The sequence below is a fragment of the Chiloscyllium plagiosum genome, unplaced genomic scaffold, assembly GCF_037043375.1.
Source record: "Chiloscyllium plagiosum isolate Xiang-an unplaced genomic scaffold, Cpla_swu_hap1 HiC_scaffold_38, whole genome shotgun sequence".
NCBI lineage: Eukaryota > Metazoa > Chordata > Chondrichthyes > Orectolobiformes > Hemiscylliidae > Chiloscyllium > Chiloscyllium plagiosum.
In genome coordinates this window covers 19605586-19632358 of record NW_028270176.1, presented here as the reverse complement: position 1 = coordinate 19632358, position 26773 = coordinate 19605586, and positions in this window count along the sequence as shown.

Sequence of the window (26773 nt, the reverse complement as noted above, 5' to 3'; positions counted from 1 at the left end):
TGTTCCAACACAGTCCCATCACAGTGTTCCAACACAGTCCCATCACTCTGTTGCAACACAGTCCCATCACAGTGTTCCAACACAGTCCCATCACAGTTTTCCAACACAGTCCCATCAGTGTTCCAACACAGTCCCATCACAGTGTTCCAACACAGTCCCATCACAGTGTTCCAACACAGTCCCATCTCTGTGTTGCAACACAGTCCAATCACAGTGTACCAACACAGTCCCATCACTGTGTTCCAACACAGTCCCAACACAGTGTTCCAACACAATCCCATCACAGTGTTCCAACACAGTCCCATCACAGTGACCCAACACAGTCCCATCACTGTGTTCAAACACAGTCCCATCACAGTGTTCCAACACAGTCCCATCACAGTGTTCCAACACAGTCCAATCACTGTGTTCCAACACAGTCCCATCACAGTGTTCCAACACAGTCCCTTGACAGTTTTTCAACACAGTCCCATCACAGTTTTCCAATACAGTCCCATCACAGTGTTCCAACACAGTCCCTTGACAGTTTTTCAACACAGTCCCATCACAGTGTTCCAACACAGTCCCATCACAGTGTTCCAACACAGTCCCATCACTGTGTTGCAACACAGTCCCATCACAGTGTTCCAACACAGTCCCATCACAGTGTTCCAACACAGTCCAATCACAGTGTTCCAACACAGTCCCATCACTGTGTTGCAACACAGTCTCATCACAGTGTTCCAACACAGTCCCATCACAGTGTTCCAACACTGTCCCATCACAGTATTCCAACACAGGCCCATCACAGTGTTCCAACACAGTCCCATCACAGTGTTCCAACACAGTCCCATCACTGTGTTGCAAAACAGTCTCATCACAGTGTTCCAACACAGTCCCATCACAGTGTACCAACACAGTCCCATCACAGTGTTCCAACACAGTCCCATCACAGTGTTCCAACACAGTCCCATCACTGTGTTCCAACACAGTCCCATCACAGTGTTCCAACACAGTCCCATCACTATGTTCCAACAGAGTCCCGTCACAGTTTACCAACACAGTCCCATCAGTGTTCCAACACAGACCCATCACAGTGTTCCAACACAGTCCCATCACAGTGTTCCAACACAGTTGAATCACTGTGTTGCAACACAGTCCAATCACAGTGTTCCAACACAGTCCCATCACAGTGTTCCAAAACAGTCCCATCACAGTGTTCCAACACAGTCCCACCACTGTGTCCAACACAGTCCCATCACATTGTTCCAACACAGTCCCATCACAGTGTTCCAACACAGTTCCATCACAGTGTTCCAACACAGTCCCATCACTGTGTTGCAAAACAGTCTCATCACAGTGTTCCAACACAGTCCCATCACAGTGTTCCGACACAGTCCCATGACGCTGTTACAACACAGTCCCATCACAGTGTCCCAACTCAGTCCCATCACAGTGTTCCAACACAGTCCCATCACTGTGTTCCAACACAGTCCAATCACAGTGTACCAACACAGTCCCATCACTGTGTTCCAACACAGTCCCATCACAGTGTTCCAACACAGTCCCATCACAGTGTTCCAACCCATTCCCATCACAGTGTTCCAACACAGTCCCATCACTGTGTTCCAACACAGTCCCATCACAATGTTCCAACACAGTCCCATCACTGTGTCCAACACAGTCCCATCACAGTGTTCCAACACAGTCCCATCACAGTGTTCCAACACAGTCCCATCACTCTGTTGCAACACAGTCCCATCACAGTGTTCCAACACAGTCCCATCACTGTGTTCCAACACAGTACCGTCACAGTTTACCAACACAGTCCCATCACAGTGTTCTAACACAGTCCCACCACTGTGTTCCAACACAGTCCCATCACAGTGTTCCAACACAGTCCCATCACTGTGTTCCAACACAGTCCCATCACAGTGTTCCAACACAGTCCCATCACTATGTTCCAACACAGTCCCGTCACAGTGTACCAACACAGTTCCATCACAGTGTTCCAATACAGTCCCACCACTGTGTTCTAACACAGTCCCATCACAGTGTTCCAACACAGTCCCATCACAGTGTTCCAACACAGTCCCATCACTGTGTTCCTACACAGTCCCATCACAGTGTTCCGACACAGTCCCATCACTGTGTTCCAATACAGTCCCATCACAGTGTTCCAACACAGTCCCATCACAGTGTTCCAACACAGTCCCATCACAGTGTTCCAACACAGTCCAATCACTGTGTTCCAACACAGTCCCATCACAGTGTTCCAACACAGTCCCATCACTGTGTCCAACACAGTCCCATCACAGTGTTCCAACACAGTCCCATCACAGTGTTCCAACACAGTCCCATCACAGTGTTCCAACACAGTCCCATCACTGTGTTGCAAAACAGTCTCATCACAGTGTTCCAACACAGTCCCATCACAGTGTTCGAACACAGTCCCATGACAGCGTTCCAACACAGTCCCATCACAGTGTTCCAACACAGTCCCATCACAGTGTTCAAACACAGTCCCATCACAGTGTTCCAACACAGTCCCATCACAGTGTTCCAACACAGTCCAATCACTGTGTTCCAACACAGTCCCATCACAGTGTTCCAACACAGTCCCTTGACAGTTTTTCAACACAGTCCCATCACAGTTTTCCAATACAGTCCCATCACAGTGTTCCAACACAGTCCCTTGACAGTTTTTCAACACAGTCCCATCACAGTGTTCCAACACAGTCCCATCACTGTGTTGCAACACAGTCCCATCACAGTGTTCCAACACAGTCCCATCACAGTGTTCCAACACAGTCCAATCACAGTGTTCCAACACAGTCCCATCACTGTGTTGCAACACAGTCTCATCACAGTGTTCCAACACAGTCCCATCACAGTGTTCCAACACTGTCCCATCACAGTGTTCCAACACAGGCCCATCACAGTGTTCCAACACAGTCCCATCACAGTGTTCCAACACAGTCCCATCACTGTGTTGCAAAACAGTCTCATCACAGTGTTCCAACACAGTCCCATCACAGTGTACCAACACAGTCCCATCACAGTGTTCCAACACAGTCCCATCACAGTGTTCCAACACAGTCCCTTGACAGTTTTTCAACACAGTCCCATCACAGTTTTCCAATACAGTCCCATCACAGTGTTCCAACACAGTCCCTTGACAGTTTTTCAACACAGTCCCATCACAGTGTTCCAACACAGTCCAATCACTGTGTTCCAACACAGTCCCATCACAGTGTTCCAACACAGTCCCTTGACAGTTTTTCAACACAGTCCCATCACAGTTTTCCAATACAGTCCCATCACAGTGTTCCAACACAGTCCCTTGACAGTTTTTCAACACAGTCCCATCACAGTGTTCCAACACAGTCCCATCACAGTGTTCCAACACAGTCCCATCACTGTGTTGCAACACAGTCCCATCACAGTGTTCCAACACAGTCCCATCACAGTGTTCCAACACAGTCCAATCACAGTGTTCCAACACAGTCCCATCACTGTGTTGCAACACAGTCTCATCACAGTGTTCCAACACAGTCCCATCACAGTGTTCCAACACTGTCCCACCACTGTGTTCTAACACAGTCCCATCACAGTGTTCCAACACAGTCCCATCACAGTGTTCCAACACAGTCCCATCACTGTGTTCCTACACAGTCCCATCACAGTGTTCCGACACAGTCCCATCACTGTGTTCCAATACAGTCCCATCACAGTGTTCCAACACAGTCCCATCACAGTGTTCCAACACAGTCCCATCACAGTGTTCCAACACAGTCCAATCACTGTGTTCCAACACAGTCCCATCACAGTGTTCCAACACAGTCCCATCACTGTGTCCAACACAGTCCCATCACAGTGTTCCAACACAGTCCCACCACAGTGTTCCAACACAGTCCCACCACAGTGTTCCAACACAGTCCCATCACTGTGTTGCAAAACAGTCTCATCACAGTGTTCCAACACAGTCCCATCACAGTGTTCGAACACAGTCCCATGACAGCGTTCCAACACAGTCCCATCACAGTGTTCCAACACAGTCCCATCACAGTGTTCCAACACAGTCCCATCACTGTGTTGCAACACAGTCCCTTGACAGTGTTCCAACACAGTCCCATCACTGTGTTCCAACACAGTCCCATCACAGTGTTCCAACACAGTCCCATCACAGTTTTCCAATACAGTCCCATCACAGTGCTCTAACACAGTCCCATCACAGTGTTCCAACACAGTCCCATCACTGTGTTGCAACACAGTCCAATCACAGTGTTCCAACACAGTCCCATCACTGTGTTCCAACACAGTCCCATCACAGTGTCCCAACACATTCCCATCACAGTGTTCCAACACAGTCCCATCACAGTGTTCCATCACAGTCCCATTACAGTGTTCCAACACAGTCCCATCACTGTGTTCCAACACCGTCCCTTGACAGTGTTCCAACACAGTCCCATGACAGTGTTCCAGCACAGTCATATCACTGTGTTCCAATACAGTCCCATCACAGTGTTCCAACACAGTCCCATCACAGTGTTCCAACACCGTCCCATCACTGTGTTCAAACACAGTCCCATCACTGTGTTCCAACACAGTCCCATCACAGTGTTCCAACACAGTCCAATCACTGTGTTCCAACACAGTCCCATCACTGTGTTCCAACACAGTCCCTTGACAATTTTTCAACACAGTCCCATCACAGTGTTCCAACACAGTCCCATCACAGTGTTCCAACACAGTCCCATCACTGTGTTGCAACACAGTCCCATCACAGTGTTCCAACACAGTCCCATTACTGTGTTCCAACACAGCCACATCACTGTGTTCCAACACAGTCTCATCACTGTGTTGCAACACAGTCTCACCACAGTGTTCCAACACAGTCCCATCACAGTGTTCCAACACTGTCCATGACAGTTTTCCAACACAGTCCCATCACAGTGTTCCAACACAGTCCCATCACAGTGTTCCAACACAGTCCCATCACAGTGTTCCAACACAGTCCCATCACTCTGTTGCAACACAGTCCCATCACAGTGTTCCAACACAGTCCCATCACAGTTTTCCAACACAGTCCCATCAGTGTTCCAACACAGTCCCATCACAGTGTTCCAACACAGTCCCATCACAGTGTTCCAACACAGTCCCATCTCTGTGTTGCAACACAGTCCAATCACAGTGTACCAACACAGTCCCATCACTGTGTTCCAACACAGTCCCAACACAGTGTTCCAACACAATCCCATCACAGTGTTCCAACACAGTCCCATCACAGTGACCCAACACAGTCCCATCACTGTGTTCAAACACAGTCCCATCACAGTGTTCCAACACAGTCCCATCACAGTGTTCCAACACAGTCCAATCACTGTGTTCCAACACAGTCCCATCACAGTGTTCCAACACAGTCCCTTGACAGTTTTTCAACACAGTCCCATCACAGTTTTCCAATACAGTCCCATCACAGTGTTCCAACACAGTCCCTTGACAGTTTTTCAACACAGTCCCATCACAGTGTTCCAACACAGTCCCATCACAGTGTTCCAACACAGTCCCATCACTGTGTTGCAACACAGTCCCATCACAGTGTTCCAACACAGTCCCATCACAGTGTTCCAACACAGTCCAATCACAGTGTTCCAACACAGTCCCATCACTGTGTTGCAACACAGTCTCATCACAGTGTTCCAACACAGTCCCATCACAGTGTTCCAACACTGTCCCATCACAGTATTCCAACACAGGCCCATCACAGTGTTCCAACACAGTCCCATCACAGTGTTCCAACACAGTCCCATCACTGTGTTGCAAAACAGTCTCATCACAGTGTTCCAACACAGTCCCATCACAGTGTACCAACACAGTCCCATCACAGTGTTCCAACACAGTCCCATCACAGTGTTCCAACACAGTCCCATCACTCTGTTCCAACACAGTCCCATCACAGTGTTCCAACACAGTCCCATGACAGTCTACCAATACAGTCCCATGACAGTGTTCCAACACAGTCCCATCACAGTGTTCCAACACAGTCCCATCACTGTGTTCCAACACAGTCCCGTCACAGTTTACCAACACAGTCCCATCACAATGTTCTAACACAGTCCCACCACTGTGTTCCAACACAGTCCCATCACAGTGTTCCAACACAGTCCCATCACTGTGTTCCAACACAGTCCCATCACAGTGTTCCAACACAGTCCCATCACTATGTTCCAACAGAGTCCCGTCACAGTTTACCAACACAGTCCCATCAGTGTTCCAACACAGACCCATCGCAGTGTTCCAACACAGTCCCATCACAGTGTTCCAACACAGTTGAATCACTGTGTTGCAACACAGTTCAATCACAGTGTTCCAACACAGTCCCATCACAGTGTTCCAACACAGTCCCATCACAGTGTTCCAACACAGTACCACCACTGTGTCCAACACAGTCCCATCACATTGTTCCAACACAGTCCCATCACAGTGTTCCAACACAGTTCCATCACAGTGTTCCAACACAGTCCCATCACTGTGTTGCAAAACAGTCTCATCACAGTGTTCCAACACAGTCCCATCACAGTGTTCCGACACAGTCCCATGACGCTGTTACAACACAGTCCCATCACAGTGTCCCAACTCAGTCCCATCACAGTGTTCCAACACAGTCCCATCACTGTGTTGCAACACAGTCCAATCACAGTGTACCAACACAGTCCCATCACTGTGTTCCAACACAGTCCCATCACAGTGTTCCAACACAGTCCCATCACAGTGTTCCAACCCATTCCCATCACAGTGTTCCAACACAGTCCCATCACTGTGTTCCAACACAGTCCCATCACAATGTTCCAACACAGTCCCATCACTGTGTCCAACACAGTCCCATCACAGTGTTCCAACACAGTCCCATCACAGTGTTCCAACACAGTCCCATCACTCTGTTGCAACACAGTCCCATCACAGTGTTCCAACACAGTCCCATCACTGTGTTCCAACACAGTCCCGTCACAGTTTACCAACACAGTCCCATCACAGTGTTCTAACACAGTCCCACCACTGTGTTCCAACACAGTCCCATCACAGTGTTCCAACACAGTCCCATCACTGTGTTCCAACACAGTCCCATCACAATGTTCCAACACAGTCCCATCACTATGTTCCAACACAGTCCCGTCACAGTGTACCAACACAGTTCCATCACAGTGTTCCAATACAGTCCCACCACTGTGTTCTAACACAGTCCCATCACAGTGTTCCAACACAGTCCCATCACAGTGTTCCAACACAGTCCCATCACTGTGTTCCTACACAGTCCCATCACAGTGTTCCGACACAGTCCCATCACTGTGTTCCAATACAGTCCCATCACAGTGTTCCAACACAGTCCCATCACAGTGTTCCAACACAGTCCCATCACAGTGTTCCAACACAGTCCAATCACTGTGTTCCAACACAGTCCCATCACAGTGTTCCAACACAGTCCCATCACTGTGTCCAACACAGTCCCATCACAGTGTTCCAACACAGTCCCATCACAGTGTTCCAACACAGTCCCATCACAGTGTTCCAACACAGTCCCATCACTGTGTTGCAAAACAGTCTCATCACAGTGTTCCAACACAGTCCCATCACAGTGTTCGAACACAGTCCCATGACAGCGTTCCAACACAGTCCCATCACAGTGTTCCAACACAGTCCCATCACAGTGTTCCAACACAGTCCCATCACTGTGTTGCAACACAGTCCCTTGACAGTGTTCCAACACAGTCCCATCACTGTGTTCCAACACAGTCCCATCACAGTGTTCCAACACAGTCCCATCACAGTTTTCCAATACAGTCCCATCACAGTGCTCTAACACAGTCCCTTGACAATGTTTCAACACAGTCCCATCACAGTGTTCCAACACAGTCAAATCACAGTGTTCCAACACAGTCCCATCACTGTGTTGCAACACAGTCCCATCACAGTGTTCCAACACAGTCCCATTACTGTGTTCCAACACAGTCACATCACAGTGTTCCAACACAGTCCCATCACTGTGTTGCAACACAGTCCAATCACAGTGTTCCAACACAGTCCCATCACTGTGTTCCAACACAGTCCCATCACAGTGTTCCAACACATTCCCATCACAGTGTTCCAACACAGTCCCATCACAGTCTTCCAGCACAGTCCCATCACAGTGTTCCAACACAGTCCCATCACTGTGTTCCTACACCGTCCCTTGACAGTGTTCCAACACAGTCCCATGACAGTGTTCCAGCACAGACATATCACTGTGTTCCAATACAGTCCCATCACAGTGTTCCAACACAGTCCCATCACAGTGTTCCAACACCGTCCCATCACTGTGTTCAAACACAGTCCCATTACTGTGTTCCAACACAGTCCCATCACAGTGTTCCAACACCGTCCCATCACTGTGTTCAAACACAGTCCCATTACTGTGTTCCAACACAGTCCCATCACAGTGTTCCAACACAGTCCAATCACTGTGTTCCAACACAGTCCCATCACTGTGTTCCAACACAGTCCCTTGACAATTTTTCAACACAGTCCCATCACAGTGTTCCAACACAGTCCCATCACAGTGTTCCAACACAGTCCCATCACTGTGTTGCAACACAGTCCCATCACAGTTTTCCAACACAGTCCCATTACTGTGTTCCAACACAGTCACATCACTGTGTTCCAACACAGTCCCATCACTGTGTTGCAACACAGTCTCATCACAGTGTTCCAACACAGTCCCATCACAGTGTTCCAACACTGTCCATGACAGTGTTCCAACACAGTCCAATCACAGTGTTCCAACACAGTCCCGTCACTGTGTTCCAACACATTCCCTTGACAGTTTTCCAACACAGTCCCATCACAGTGTTCCAACACAGTCCCATCACAGTGTTCCAACACAGTCCCATCACAGTGTTCCAACACAGTCCCATCACTCTGTTGCAACACAGTCCCATCACAGTGTTCCAACACAGTCCCATCACAGTTGTCCAACACAGTCCCATCAGTGTTCCAACACAGTCCCATCACAGTGTTCCAACACAGTCCCATCACAGTGTTCCAACACAGTCCCATCTCTGTGTTGCAACACAGTCCAATCACAGTGTACCAACACAGTCCCATCACTGTGTTCCAACACAGTCCCAACACAGTGTTCCAACACAGTCCCATCACAGTGTTCCAACACAGTCCCATCACAGTGACCCAACACAGTCCCATCACTGTGTTCAAACACAGTCCCATCACAGTGTTCCAACACAGTCCCATCACAGTGTTCCAACACCGTCCCATCACTGTGTTCAAACACAGTCCCATTACTGTGTTCCAACACAGTCCCATCACAGTGTTCCAACACAGTCCAATCACTGTGTTCCAACACAGTCCCATCACTGTGTTCCAACACAGTCCCTTGACAATTTTTCAACACAGTCCCATCACAGTGTTCCAACACAGTCCCATCACAGTGTTCCAACACAGTCCCATCACTGTGTTGCAACACAGTCCCATCACAGTGTTCCAACACAGTCCCATTACTGTGTTCCAACACAGTCACATCACTGTGTTCCAACACAGTCCCATCACTGTGTTGCAACACAGTCTCATCACAGTGTTCCAACACAGTCCCATCACTGTGTTCCAACACTGTCCATGACAGTGTTCCAACACAGTCCAATCACAGTGTTCCAACACAGTCCCGTCACTGTGTTCCAACACATTCCCTTGACAGTTTTCCAACACAGTCCCATCACAGTGTTCCAACACAGTCCCATCACAGTGTTCCAACACAGTCCCATCACAGTGTTCCAACACAGTCCCATCACTCTGTTGCAACACAGTCCCATCACAGTGTTCCAACACAGTCCCATCACAGTTTTCCAACACAGTCCCATCAGTGTTCCAACACAGTCCCATCACAGTGTTCCAACACAGTCCCATCACAGTGTTCCAACACAGTCCCATCTCTGTGTTGCAACACAGTCCAATCACAGTGTACCAACACAGTCCCATCACTGTGTTCCAACACAGTCCCAACACAGTGTTCCAACACCGTCCCATCACAGTGTTCCAACACAGTCCCATCACAGTGACCCAACACAGTCCCATCACTGTGTTCAAACACAGTCCCATCACAGTGTTCCAACACAGTCCCATCACAGTGTTCCAACACAGTCCAATCACTGTGTTCCAACACAGTCCCATCACATTGTTCCAACACAGTCCCTTGACAGTTTTTCAACACAGTCCCATCACAGTTTTCCAATACAGTCCCATCACAGTGTTCCAACACAGTCCCTTGACAGTTTTTCAACACAGTCCCATCACAGTGTTCCAACACAGTCCCATCACAGTGTTCCAACACAGTCCCATCACTGTGTTGCAACACAGTCCCATCACAGTGTTCCAACACAGTCCCATCACAGTGTTCCAACACAGTCCAATCACAGTGTTCCAACACAGTCCCATCACTGTGTTGCAACACAGTCTCATCACAGTGTTCCAACACAGTCCCATCACAGTGTTCCAACACTGTCCCATCACAATGTTCCAACACAGGTCCATCACAGTGTTCCAACACAGTCCCATCACAGTGTTCCAACACAGTCCCATCACTGTGTTGCAAAACAGTCTCATCACAGTGTTCCAACACAGTCCCATCACATTGTACCAACACAGTCCCATCACAGTGTTCCAACACAGTCCCATCACAATGTTCCAACACAGTCCCATCACTCTGTTGCAACACAGTCCCATCACAGTGTTCCAACACTGTCCCATCACAGTTTTCCAACACAGTCCCATCAGTGTTCCAACACAGTGCCATCACAGTGTTCCAACACAGTTCCATCACAGTGTTCCAACACAGTCCCATCACTGTGTTGCAAAACAGTCTCATCACAGTGTTCCAACACAGTCCCATCACAGTGTTCCGACACAGTCCCATGACAACGTTACAACACAGTCCCATCACAGTGTCCCAACTCAGTCCCATCACAGTGTTCCAACACAGTCCCATCACTGTGTTGCAACACAGTCCAAACACAGTGTTCCAAGACAGTCCCATCACTGTGTTCCAACACAGTCCCATCACAGTGTTCCAACACAGTCCCATCACAGTGTTCCAACACATTCCCATCACAGTGTTCCAACACAGTCCCATCACTGTGTTCCAACACAGTCCCATCACAGTGTTCCAACACAGTCCCATCACAGTGTTCCAACACATTCCCATCACAGTGTTCCAACACAGTCCCATCACTGTGTTCCATCACAGTCCCATCACAGTGTTCCAACACAGTCCCATCACAGTGTCCCAACACAGTCCCATCACTCTGTTGCAACACAGTCCCATCACAGTGTTCCAACACAGTCCCATCACAGTGTTCCAACACAGTCCCATCACTGTGTTCCAACACAGTCCCGTCACAGTTTACCAACACAGTCCCATCACAGTGTTCTAACACAGTCCCACCACTGTGTTCCAACACAGTCCCATCACAGTGTTCCAACACAGTCCCATCACTGTGTTCCAACACAGTCCCATCACAGTGTTCCAACACAGTCCCATCACTATGTTCCAACACAGTCCCGTCACAGTGTACCAACACAGTCCCATCACAGTGTTCCAATACAGTCCCACCACTGTGTTCTTACACAGTCCCATCACAGTGTTCCAACACAGTCCCATCACAGTGTTCCAACACAGTCCCATCACTGTGTTCCTACACAGTCCCATCACAGTGTTCCGACACAGTCCCATCACTGTGTTCCAATACAGTCCCATCACAGTGTTCCAACACAGTCCCATCACAGTGTTCCAACACAGTCCAATCACTGTGTTCCAACACAGTCCCATCACAGTGTTCCAACACAGTCCCATCACTGTGTCCAACACAGTCCCATCACAGTGTTCCAACACAGTCCCATCACAGTGTTACAACACAGTCCCATCACAGTGTTCCAACACAGTCCCATCACTGTGTTGCAAAACAGTCTCATCACAGTGTTCCAACACAGTCCCATCACAGTGTTCCAACACAGTCCCATGACAGCGTTCCAACACAGTCCCATCACAGTGTTCCAACACAGTCCCATCACAGTGTTCCAACACAGTCCCATGACAGCGTTCCAACACAGTCCCATCACAGTGTTCCAACACAGTCTCATCACAGTGTTCCAACACAGTCCAATCACAGTGTTCCAACATAGTCCCATCACTGTGTTCCAACACAGTCCCATCACAGTGTTCCAACACAGTCCCATCACTCTGTTGCAACACAGTCCCATAACTCTGTTCCAACACAGTCCCATCACAGTGTTCCAACACAGTCCCATCACTTTGTTGCAACACAGTCCCTTGACAGTGTTCCAACACAGTCCCATCACTGTGTTCCAACACAGTCCCATCACAGTGTTCCAACACATTCCCATCACAGTGTTCCAACACAGTCCCATCACAGTGTTCCAACACAGTCCCATCACAGTGTTCCAACACAGTCCCATCACTGTGTTCCAACACCGTCCCTTGACAGTGTTCCAACACAGTCCCATGACAGTGTTCCAGCACAGTCATATCACTGTGTTCCAATACAGTCCCATCACAGTGTTCCAACACAGTCCCATCACAGTGTTCCAACACAGTCCCATCACTGTGTTCAAACACAGTCCCATCACTGTGTTCCAACACAGTCCCATCACAGTGTTCCAACACAGTCCAATCACTGTGTTCCAACACAGTCCCATCACTGTGTTCCAACACAGTCCCTTGACAATTTTTCAACACAGTCCCATCACAGTGTTCCAACACAGTCCCATCACAGTGTTCCAACACAGTCCCATCACTGTGTTGCAACACAGTCCCATCACAGTGTTCCAACACAGTCCCATCACAGTGTTCCAACACACTCACATCACTGTGTTCCAACACAGTCCCATCACTGTGTTGCAACACAGTCTCATCACAGTGTTCCAACACAGTCCCATCACAGTGTTCCAACACTGTCCCATGACAGTGTTCCAACACAGTCCAATCACAGTGTTCCAACACAGTCCCGTCACTGTGTTCCAACACATTCCCTTGACAGTTTTCCAACACAGTCCCATCGCAGTGTTCCAACACAGTCCCATCACAGTGTTCCAACACAGTCCCATCACAGTGTTCCAACACAGTCCCATCACTCTGTTGCAACACAGTCCCATCACAGTGTTCCAACACAGTCCCATCACAGTTTTCCAACACAGTCCCATCAGTGTTCCAACACAGTCCCATCACAGTGTTCCAACACAGTCCCATCACAGTGTTCCAACACAGTCCCATCTCTGTTTTGCAACACAGTCCAATCACAGTGTACCAACACAGTCCCATCACTGTGTTCCAACACAGTCCCAACACAGTGTTCTAACACAGTCCCATCACAGTGTTCCAACACAGTCCCATCACAGTGTCCCAACACAGTCCCATCACTGTGTTCCAACACAGTCCCATCACAGTTTTCCAACACAGTCCCATCACAGTGTTCCAACACAGTCTAATCACTGTGTTCCAACACAGTCCCATCACAGTGTTCCAACACAGTCCCTTGACAGTTTTTCAACACAGTCCCATCACAGTGTTCCAACACAGTCCCATCACAGTGTTCCAACACAGTCCCATCACTGTGTTCCAACACAGTCCCGTCACAGTTTACCAACACATCCCATCACAGTGTTCTAACACAGTCCCACCACTGTGTTCCAACACAGTCCCATCACAGTGTTCCAACACAGTCCCATCACTGTGTTCCAACACAGTCCCATCACAGTGTTCCAACACAGTCCCATCACTATGTTCCAACACAGTCCCGTCACAGTGTACCAGCACAGTCCCATCACAGTGTTCCAATACAGTGCCACCACTGTGTTCTTACACAGTCCCATCACAGTGTTCCAACACAGTCCCATCACAGTGTTCCAACACAGTCCCATCACTGTGTTCCTACACAGTCCCATCACTGTGTTCCGACACAGTCCCATCACTGTGTTCCAATACAGTCCCATCACAGTGTTCCAACACAGTCCCATCACAGTGTTCCAACACAGTCCAATCACTGTGTTCCAACACAGTCCCATCACAGTGTTCCAACACAGTCCCATCACTGTGTCCAACACAGTCCCATCACAGTGTTCCAACACAGTCCCATCACAGTGTTACAACACAGTCCCATCACAGTGTTCCAACACAGTCCCATCACTGTGTTGCAAAACAGTCTCATCACAGTGTTCCAACACAGTCCCATCACAGTGTTCCAACACAGTCCCATGACAGCGTTCCAACACAGTCCCATCACAGTGTTCCAACACAGTCCCATCACAGTGTTCCAACCCAGTCCCATCACTGTGTTGCAACACAGTCCAATCACAGTGTTCCAACACAGTCCCATCACTGTGTTCCAACACAGTCCCATCACAGTGTTCCAACACTGTCCCATCACAGTTTTCCAATACAGTCCCATCACAGTGCTCCAACACAGTCCCATCACAGTGTTCCAACACAGTCCCATCACTGTGTTGCAACACAGTCCAATCACAGTGTTCCAACACAGTCCCATCACTGTGTTCCAACACAGTCCCATCACAGTGTTCCAACACATTCCCATCACAGTGTTCCAACACAGTCCCATCACAGTGTTCCAACACAGTCCCATCACAGTGTTCCAACACAGTCCCATCACTGTGTTCCAACACCGTCCCTTGACAGTGTTCCAACACAGTCCCATGACAGTGTTCCAGCACAGTCATATCACTGTGTTCCAATACAGTCCCATCACAGTGTTCCAACACAGTCCCATCACAGTGTTCCAACACAGTCCCATCACTGTGTTCAAACACAGTCCCATCACTGTGTTCCAACACAGTCCCATCACAGTGTTCCAACACAGTCCAATCACTGTGTTCCAACACAGTCCCATCACTGTGTTCCAACACAGTCCCTTGACAATTTTTCAACACAGTCCCATCACAGTGTTCCAACACAGTCCCATCACAGTGTTCCAACACAGTCCCATCACTGTGTTGCAACACAGTCCCATCAAAGTGTTCCAACACAGTCCCATCACAGTGTTCCAACACACTCACATCACTGTGTTCCAACACAGTCCCATCACTGTGTTGCAACACAGTCTCATCACAGTGTTCCAACACAGTCCCATCACAGTGTTCCAACACAGTCCCATGACAGTGTTCCAACACAGTCCAATCACAGTGTTCCAACACAGTCCCGTCACTGTGTTCCAACACATTCCCTTGACAGTTTTCCAACACAGTCCCATCACAGTGTTCCAACACAGTCCCATCACAGTGTTCCAACACAGTCCCATCACTCTGTTGCAACACAGTCCCATCACAGTGTTCCAACACAGTCCCATCACAGTTGTCCAACACAGTCCCATCAGTGTTCCAACACAGTCCCATCACAGTGTTCCAACACAGTCCCATCACAGTGTTCCAACACAGTCCCATCTCTGTGTTGCAACACAGTCCAATCACAGTGTACCAACACAGTCCCATCACTGTGTTCCAACACAGTCCCAACACAGTGTTCCAACACAGTCCCATCACAGTGTTCCAACACAGTCCCATCACAGTGTCCCAACACAGTCCCATCACTGTGTTCAAACACAGTCCCATCACAGTTTTCCAACACAGTCCCATCACAGTGTTCCAACACAGTCTAATCACTGTGTTCCAACACAGTCCCATCACAGTGTTCCAACACAGTCCCTTGACAGTTTTTCAACACAGACCCATCACAGTGTTCCAATACAGTCCCATCACAGTGTTCCAACACAGTCCCTTGACAGTTTTTCAACACAGTCCCATCACAGTGTTCCAACACCATCCCATCACAGTGTTCCAACACAGTCCCATCACTGTGTTGCAACACAGTCCCATCACAGTGTTCCAACACAGTCCCATCACAGTGTTCCAACACAGTCCAATCACAGTGTTCCAACACATTCCCATCACTGTGTTGCAACACAGTCTCATCACAGTGTTCCAACACAGTCCCATCACAGTGTTCCAACACTGTCCCATCACAGTGTTCCAACGCACTCCCATCACAGTGTTCCAACACAGTCCCGTCACTGTGTTCCAACACAGTCCCATCACAGTGTTCCAACACAGTCCCTTGACAGTTTTCCAACACAGTCCCATCACAGTGTTCCAAAACAGTCCCATCACAGTGTTCCAACACAGTCCCATCACTGTGTTCCAACACAGTCCCATCACAGTGTTCCAACACAGACCCATCACTCTGTTGCAACACAGTCCCATCACAGTGTTCCAACACAGTCCCATCACAGTTTTCCAACACAGTCCCATCATTGTTCCAACACAGTCCCATCACAGTGTTCCAACACAGTCCAATCACAGTGTTCCAACACAGTCCCATCACAGTGTTCCAACACAGTCCCATCACAGTGTTCCAACACAGGCCCATCACAGTGTTCCAACACAGTCCCATCACAGTGTTCCAACACAGTCCCATCACTGTGTTCAAACACAGTCCCATCACTTTGTTCACAACACAGTCCCATCACAGTGTTCCAACACAGTCCAATCTCTGTGTTCCAACACAGTCCCATCACAGTGTTCCAACACAGTCCCTTGACAGTTTTTCAACACAGTCCCATCACAGTGTTCTAACACAGTCCCACCACTGTGTTCCAACACAGTCCCATCACAGTGTTCCAACACAGTCCCATCACTGTGTTCCAACACAGTCCCATCACAGTGTTCCAACACAGTCCCATCACTATGTTCCAACACAGTCCCGTCACAGTGTACCAACACAGTCCCATCACAGTGTTCCAATACAGTCCCACCACTGTGTTCTAACACAGTCCCATCACAGTGTTCCAACACAGTCCCATCACAGTGTTCCAACACAGTCCCATCACTGTGTTCCTACACAGTCCCATCACAGTGTTCCGACACACTCCCATCACTGTGTTCCAATACAGTCCCATCACAGTGTTCCAACACAGTCCCATCACAGTGTTCCAACACAGTCCAATCACAGTGTTCCAACACAGTCCCATCACAGTGTTCCAACACAGTCCCATCACTGTGTCCAACACAGTCCCATCACAGTGGTCCAACACAGTCCCATCACAGTGTTCCAACACAGTCCCATCACAGTGTTCCAACACAGTCCCATCACAGTGTTCCAACACAGTCCCATGACAGTGTTCCAACACAGTCCAATCACAGTGTTCCAACACAGTCCCGTCACTGTGTTCCAACACATTCCCTTGACAGTTTTCCAACACAGTCCCATCACAGTGTTCCAACACAGTCCCATCACAGTGTTCCAACACAGTCCCATCACTCTGTTGCAACACAGTCCCATCACAGTGTTCCAACACAGTCCCATCACAGTTGTCCAACACAGTCCCATCAGTGTTCCAACACAGTCCCATCACAGTGTTCCAACACAGTCCCATCACAGTGTTCCAACACAGTCCCATCTCTGTGTTGCAACACAGTCCAATCACAGTGTACCAACACAGTCCCATCACTGTGTTCCAACACAGTCCCAACACAGTGTTCCAACACAGTCCCATCACAGTGTTCCAACACAGTCCCATCACAGTGTCCCAACACAGTCCCATCACTGTGTTCAAACACAGTCCCATCACAGTTTTCCAACACAGTCCCATCACAGTGTTCCAACACAGTCTAATCACTGTGTTCCAACACAGTCCCATCACAGTGTTCCAACACAGTCCCTTGACAGTTTTTCAACACAGTCCCATCACAGTGTTCCAATACAGTCCCATCACAGTGTTCCAACACAGTCCCTTGACAGTTTTTCAACACAGTCCCATCACAGTGTTCCAATACAGTCCCATCACAGTGTTCCAACACAGTCCCTTGACAGTGTTCCAACACAGTCCCATCACTGTGTTCCAACACAGTCCCATCACAGTGTTCCAACACATTCCCATCACTGTGTTGCAACACAGTCTCATCACAGTGTTCCAACACAGTCCCATCACAGTGTTCCAACACTGTCCCATCACAGTGTTCCAACGCACTCCCATCACAGTGTTCCAACACAGTCCCGTCACTGTGTTCCAACACAGTCCCATCACAGTGTTCCAACACAGTCCCTTGACAGTTTTCCAACACAGTCCCATCACAGTGTTCCAAAACAGTCCCATCACAGTGTTCCAACACAGTCCCATCACTGTGTTCCAACACAGTCCCATCACAGTGTTCCAACACAGACCCATCACTCTGTTGCAACACAGTCCCATCACAGTGTTCCAACACAGTCCCATAACAGTTTTCCAACACAGTCCCATCATTGTTCCAACACAGTCCCATCACAGTGTTCCAACACAGTCCAATCACAGTGTTCCAACACAGTCCCATCACAGTGTTCCAACACAGTCCCATCACAGTGTTCCAACACAGGCCCATCACAGTGTTCCAACACAGTCCCATCACAGTGTTCCAACACAGTCCCATCACTGTGTTCAAACACAGTCCCATCACTTTGTTCACAACACAGTCCCATCACAGTGTTCCAACACAGTCCAATCTCTGTGTTCCAACACAGTCCCATCACAGTGTTCCAACACAGTCCCTTGACAGTTTTCCAACACAGTCCCATCACAGTGTTCTAACACAGTCCCACCACTGTGTTCCAACACAGTCCCATCACAGTGTTCCAACACAGTCCCATCACTGTGTTCCAACACAGTCCCATCACAGTGTTCCAACACAGTCCCATCACTATGTTCCAACACAGTCCCGTCACAGTGTACCAACACAGTCCCATCACAGTGTTCCAATACAGTCCCACCACTGTGTTCTAACACAGTCCCATCACAGTGTTCCAACACAGTCCCATCACAGTGTTCCAACACAGTCCCATCACTGTGTTCCTACACAGTCCCATCACAGTGTTCCGACACAGTCCCATCACTGTGTTCCAATACAGTCCCATCACAGTGTTCCAACACAGTCCCATCACAGTGTTACAACACAGTCCAATCACTGTGTTCCAACACAGTCCCATCACAGTGTTCCAACACAGTCCCATCACTGTGTCCAACACAGTCCCATCACAGTGGTCCAACACAGTCCCATCACAGTGTTCCAACACAGTCCCATCACAGTGTTCCAACACAGTCCCATCACTGTGTTGCAAAACAGTCTCATCACAGTGTTCCAACACAGTCCCATCACAGTGTTCAAACACAGTCCCATGACAGCGTTCCAACACAGTCCCATCACAGTGTTCCAACACAGTCCCATCACAGTGTTCCAACACAGTCCCATCACTGTGTTGCAACACAGTCCAATCACAGTGTTCCAACACAGTCCCATCACTGTGTTCCAACACAGTCCCATCACAGTGTTCCAACACAGTCCCATCACAGTTCTCCAATACAGTCCCATCACAGTGCTCCAACACAGTCCCATCACAGTGTTCCAACACAGTCCCATCACTGTGTTGCAACACAGTCCAATCACAGTGTTCCAACACAGTCCGATCACTGTGTTCCAACACAGTCCCATCACAGTGTTCCAACACATTCCCATCACAGTGTTCCAACACAGTCCCATCACAGTGTTCCATCACAGTCCCATCACAGTGTTCCAACACAGTCCCATCACTGTGTTCCTACACCGTCCCTTGACAGTGTTCCAACACAGTCCCCTTACAGTGTTCCAGCACATTCATATCACTGTGTTCCAAAACAGTCCCATCACAATGTTCCAACACCGTCCCATCACTATGTTCAAACACAGTCCCATCACTGTGTTCCAACACAGTCCCATCACAGTGTTCCAACACAGTCCAATCACTGTGTTCCAACACAGTCCCATCACTGTGTTCCAACACAGTCCCTTGACAATTTTTCAACACAGTCCCATCACAGTGTTCCAACACAGTCCCATCACAGTGTACCAACACAGTCCCATCACTGTGTTGCAACACAGTCCCATCACAGTGTTCCAACACAGTCCCATCTCAGTGTTCCAACACAGTCACATCACTGTGTTGCAACACAGTCCCATCACTGTGTTGCAACACAGTCTCATCACAGTGTTCCAACACAGTCCCATCACAGTGTTCCAACACTGTCCCATGACAGTGTTCCAACACAGTCCACTCACAGTGTTCCAACACAGTCCCGTCACTGTGTTCCAACACATTCCCTTGACAGTTTTCCAACACAGTCCCATCACAGTGTTCCAACACAGTCCCATCACAGTGTTCCAACACAGTCCCATCACAGTGTTCCAACACAGTCCCATCACTCTGTTGCAACACAGTCCCATCACAGTGTTCCAACACAGTCCCATCACAGTTTTCCAACACAGTCCCATCAGTGTTCCAACACAGTCCCATCACAGTGTTCCAACACAGTCCCATCACAGTGTTCCAACACAGTCCCATCTCTGTGTTCCAACACAGTCCCATCACAGTGTTCCAACACTGTCCCATCACAGTTTTCCAATACAGTCCCATCACAGTGCTCCAACACAGTCCCATCACAGTGTTCCAACACAGTCCCATCACTGTGTTGCAACACAGTCCAATCACAGTGTTCCAACACAGTCCCATCACTGTGTTCCAACACAGTCCCATCACAGTGTTCCAACACATTCCCATCACAGTGTTCCAACACAGTCCCATCACAGTGTTCCAACACAGTCCCATCACAGTGTTCCAACACAGTCCCATCACTGTGTTCCAACACCGTCCCTTGACAGTGTTCCAACACAGTCCCATGACAGTGTTCCAGCACAGTCATATCACTGTGTTCCAATACAGTCCCATCACAGTGTTCCAACACAGTCCCATCACAGTGTTCCAACACAGTCCCATCACAGTTTTCCAACACAGTCCCATCATTGTTCCAACACAGTCCCATCACAGTGTTCCAACACAGTCCAATCACAGTGTTCCAACACAGTCCCATCACTGTGTTCCAACACAGTCCCATGACAATTTTTCAACACAGTCCCATCACAGTGTTCCAACACAGTCCCATCACTGTGTTGCAACACAGTCCCATCACAGTGTTCCAACACAGTCCCATCACAGTGTTCCAACACACTCACATCACTGTGTTCCAACACAGTCCCATCACTGTGTTGCAACACAGTCTCATCACAGTGTTCCAACACAGTCCCATCACAGTGTTCCAACACTGTCCCATGACAGTGTTCCAACACAGTCCAATCACAGTGTTCCAACACAGTCCCGTCACTGTGTTCCAACACATTCCCTTGACAGTTTTCCAACACAGTCCAATCACAGTGTTCCAACACAGTCCCATCACAGTGTTCCAACACAGTCCCATCACAGTGTTCCAACACAGTCCCATCACTCTGTTGCAACACAGTCCCATCACAGTGTTCCAACACAGTCCCATCACAGTTTTCCAACACAGTCCCATCAGTGTTCCAACACAGTCCCATCACAGTGTTCCAACACAGTCCCATCACAGTGTTCCAACACAGTCCCATCTCTGTGTAGCAACACAGTCCAATCACAGTGTTCCAACACAGTCCCATCACAGTGTTCCAACACAGTCCCATCTCTGTGTTCCAACACAGTCCCATCACAGTGTTCCAACACTGTCCCATCACAGTTTTCCAATACAGTCCCATCACAGTGCTCCAACACAGTCCCATCACAGTGTTCCAACACAGTCCCATCACTGTGTTGCAACACAGTCCAATCACAGTGTTCCAACACAGTCCCATCACTGTGTTCCAACACAGTCCCATCACAGTGTTCCAACACATTCCCATCACAGTGTTCCAACACAGTCCCATCACAGTGTTCCAACACAGTCCCATCACAGTGTTCCAACACAGTCCCATCACTGTGTTCCAACACCGTCCCTTGACAGTGTTCCAACACAGTCCCATGACAGTGTTCCAGCACAGTCATATCACTGTGTTCCAATACAGTCCCATCACAGTGTTCCAACACAGTCCCATCACAGTGTTCCAACACAGTCCCATCACAGTTTTCCAACACAGTCCCATCATTGTTCCAACACAGTCCCATCACAGTGTTCCAACACAGTCCAATCACAGTGTTCCAACACAGTCCCATCACTGTGTTCCAACACAGTCCCTTGACAATTTTTCAACACAGTCCCATCACAGTGTTCCAACACAGTCCCATCACTGTGTTGCAACACAGTCCCATCACAGTGTTCCAACACAGTCCCATCACAGTGTTCCAACACACTCACATCACTGTGTTCCAACACAGTCCCATCACTGTGTTGCAACACAGTCTCATCACAGTGTTCCAACACAGTCCCATCACAGTGTTCCAACACTGTCCCATGACAGTGTTCCAACACAGTCCAATCACAGTGTTCCAACACAGTCCCGTCACTGTGTTCCAACACATTCCCTTGACAGTTTTCCAACACAGTCCCATCGCAGTGTTCCAACACAGTCCCATCACAGTGTTCCAACACAGTCCCATCACAGTGTTCCAACACAGTCCCATCACTCTGTTGCAACACAGTCCCATCACAGTGTTCCAACACAGTCCCATCACAGTTTTCCAACACAGTCCCATCAGTGTTCCAACACAGTCCCATCACAGTGTTCCAACACAGTCCCATCACAGTGTTCCAACACAGTCCCATCTCTGTGTAGCAACACAGTCCAATCACAGTGTACCAACACAGTCCCATCACTGTGTTCCAACACAGTCCCAACACAGTGTTCCAACACAGTCCCATCACAGTGTTCCAACACAGTCCCATCACAGTGTCCCAACACAGTCCCATCACTGTGTTCAAACACAGTCCCATCACAGTTTTCCAACAATGTCCCATCACAGTGTTCCAACACAGTCCCATGACAGTGTTCCAGCACAGTCATATCACTGTGTTCCAATACAGTCCCATCACAGTGTTCCAACACAGTCCCATCACAGTGTTCCAACACAGTCCCATCACAGTTTTCCAACACAGTCCCATCATTGTTCCAACACAGTCCCATCACAGTGTTCCAACACAGTCCAATCACAGTGTTCTAACACAGTCCCACCACTGTGTTCCAACACAGTCCCATCACAGTGTTCCAACACAGTCCCATCACTGTGTTCCAACACAGTCCCATCACAGTGTTCCAACACAGTCCCATCACTATGTTCCAACACAGTCCCGTCACAGTGTACCAACACAGTCCCATCACAGTGTTCCAATACAGTCCCACCACTGTGTTCTTACACAGTCCCATCACAGTGTTCCAACACAGTCCCATCACAGTGTTCCAACACAGTCCCATCACTGTGTTCCTACACAGTCCCATCACAGTGTTCCGACACAGTCCCATCACTGTGTTCCAATACAGTCCCATCACAGTGTTCCAACACAGTCCCATCACAGTGTTCCAACACAGTCCAATCACTGTGTTCCAACACAGTCCCATCACAGTGTTCCAACACAGTCCCATCACTGTGTCCAACACAGTCCCATCACAGTGTTCCAACACAGTCCCATCACAGTGTTACAACACAGTCCCATCACAGTGTTCCAACACAGTCCCATCACTGTGTTGCAAAACAGTCTCATCACAGTGTTCCAACACAGTCCCATCACAGTGTTCCAACACAGTCCCATGACAGCGTTCCAACACAGTCCCATCACAGTGTTCCAACACAGACCCATCACTCTGTTGCAACACAGTCCCATCACAGTGTTCCAACACAGTCCCATCACAGTTTTCCAACACAGTCCCATCATTGTTCCAACACAGTCCCATCACAGTGTTCCAACACAGTCCAATCACAGTGTTCCAACACAGTCCCATCACAGTGTTCCAACACAGTCCCATCACAGTGTTCCAACAGAGGCCCATCACAGTGTTCCAACACAGTCCCATCACAGTGTTCCAACACAGTCCCATCACTGTGTTCAAACACAGTCCCATCACTTTGTTAACAACACAGTCCCATCACAGTGTTCCAACACAGTCCAATCTCTGTGTTCCAACACAGTCCCATCACAGTGTTCCAACACAGTCCCTTGACAGTTTTTCAACACAGTCCCATCACAGTGTTCTAACACAGTCCCACCACTGTGTTCCAACACAGTCCCATCACAGTGTTCCAACACAGTCCCATCACTGTGTTCCAACACAGTCCCATCACAGTGTTCCAACAGAGTCCCATCACTATGTTCCAACACAGTCCCGTCACAGTATACCAACACAGTCCCATCACAGTGTTCCAATACAGTCCCACCACTGTGTTCTAACACAGTCCCATCACAGTGTTCCAACACAGTCCCATCACAGTGTTCCAACACAGTCCCATCACTGTGTTCCAACACAGTCCCATCACTGTGTTGCAACACAGTCCAATCACAGTGTTCCAACACAGTCCGATCACTGTGTTCCAACACAGTCCCATCACAGTGTTCCAACACAGTCCCATCACAGTGTTCCAACACAGTCCCATCACAGTGTTCCAACACAGTCCCATCACAGTGTTCCAACACAGTCCCATCACTGTGTTCCAACACAGTCCCATCATTGTTCCAACACAGTCCCATCACAGTGTTCCAACACAGTCCAATCACAGTGTTCCAACACAGTCCCATCACAGTGTTCCAACACAGTCCCATCACAGTGTTCCAACACAGTCCCATCACAGTGTTCCAACACAGTCCAATCACTGTGTTCCAACACAGTCCCATCACAGTGTTCCAACACAGTCCCATCACAGTGTTCCAACACAGTCCCATCACTGTGTTCCAACACAGTCCCATCATTGTTCCAACACAGTCCCATCACAGTGTTCCAACACAGTCCAATCACAGTGTTCCAACACAGTCCCATCACAGTGTTCCAACACAGTCCCATCACAGTGTTCCAACACAGTCCCATCACAGTGTTCCAACACAGTCCAATCACTGTGTTCCAACACAGTCCCATCACAGTGTTCCAACACAGTCCCATCACTGTGTCCAACACATTCCCATCACTATGTTCCAACACAGTCCCGTCACAGTGTACCAACACAGTCCCATCACAGTGTTCCAATACAGTCCCACCACTGTGTTCTTACACAGTCCCATCACAGTGTTCCAACACAGTCCCATCACAGTGTTCCAACACAGTCCCATCACTGTGTTCCTACACAGTCCCATCACAGTGTTCCGACACAGTCCCATCACTGTGTTCCAATACAGTCCCATCACAGTGTTCCAACACAGTCCCATCACAGTGTTCCAACACAGTCCAATCACTGTGTTCCAACACAGTCCCATCACAGTGTTCCAACACAGTCCCATCACTGTGTCCAACACAGTCCCATCACAGTGTTCCAACACAGTCCCATCACAGTGTTACAACACAGTCCCATCACAGTGTTCCAACACAGTCCCATCACTGTGTTGCAAAACAGTCTCATCACAGTGTTCCAACACAGTCGCATCACAGTGTTCCAACACAGTCCCATGACAGCGTTCCAACACAGTCCCATCACAGTGTTCCAACACAGACCCATCACTCTGTTGCAACACAGTCCCATCACAGTGTTCCAACACAGTCCCATCACAGTTTTCCAACACAGTCCCATCATTGTTCCAACACAGTCCCATCACAGTGTTCCAACACAGTCCAATCACAGTGTTCCAACACAGTCCCATCACAGTGTTCCAACACAGTCCCATCACAGTGTTCCAACAGAGGCCCATCACAGTGTTCCAACACAGTCCCATCACAGTGTTCCAACACAGTCCCATCACTGTGTTCAAACACAGTCCCATCACTTTGTTCACAACACAGTCCCATCACAGTGTTCCAACACAGTCCAATCTCTGTGTTCCAACACAGTCCCATCACAGTGTTCCAACACAGTCCCTTGACAGTTTTTCAACACAGTCCCATCACAGTGTTCTAACACAGTCCCACCACTGTGTTCCAACACAGTCCCATCACAGTGTTCCAACACAGTCCCATCACTGTGTTCCAACACAGTCCCATCACAGTGTTCCAACAGAGTCCCATCACTATGTTCCAACACAGTCCCGTCACAGTATACCAACACAGTCCCATCACAGTGTTCCAATACAGTCCCACCACTGTGTTCTAACACAGTCCCATCACAGTGTTCCAACACAGTCCCATCACAGTGTTCCAACACAGTCCCATCACTGTGTTCCAACACAGTCCCATCACTGTGTTGCAACACAGTCCAATCACAGTGTTCCAACACAGTCCGATCACTGTGTTCCAACACAGTCCCATCACAGTGTTCCAACACAGTCCCATCACAGTGTTCCAACACAGTCCCATCACAGTGTTCCAACACAGTCCCATCACAGTGTTCCAACACAGTCCCATCACTGTGTTCCAACACAGTCCCATCATTGTTCCAACACAGTCCCATCACAGTGTTCCAACACAGTCCAATCACAGTGTTCCAACACAGTCCCATCACAGTGTTCCAACACAGTCCCATCACAGTGTTCCAACACAGTCCCATCACAGTGTTCCAACACAGTCCAATCACTGTGTTCCAACACAGTCCCATCACAGTGTTCCAACACAGTCCCATCACAGTGTTCCAACACAGTCCCATCACTGTGTTCCAACACAGTCCCATCATTGTTCCAACACAGTCCCATCACAGTGTTCCAACACAGTCCAATCACAGTGTTCCAACACAGTCCCATCACAGTGTTCCAACACAGTCCCATCACAGTGTTCCAACACAGTCCCATCACAGTGT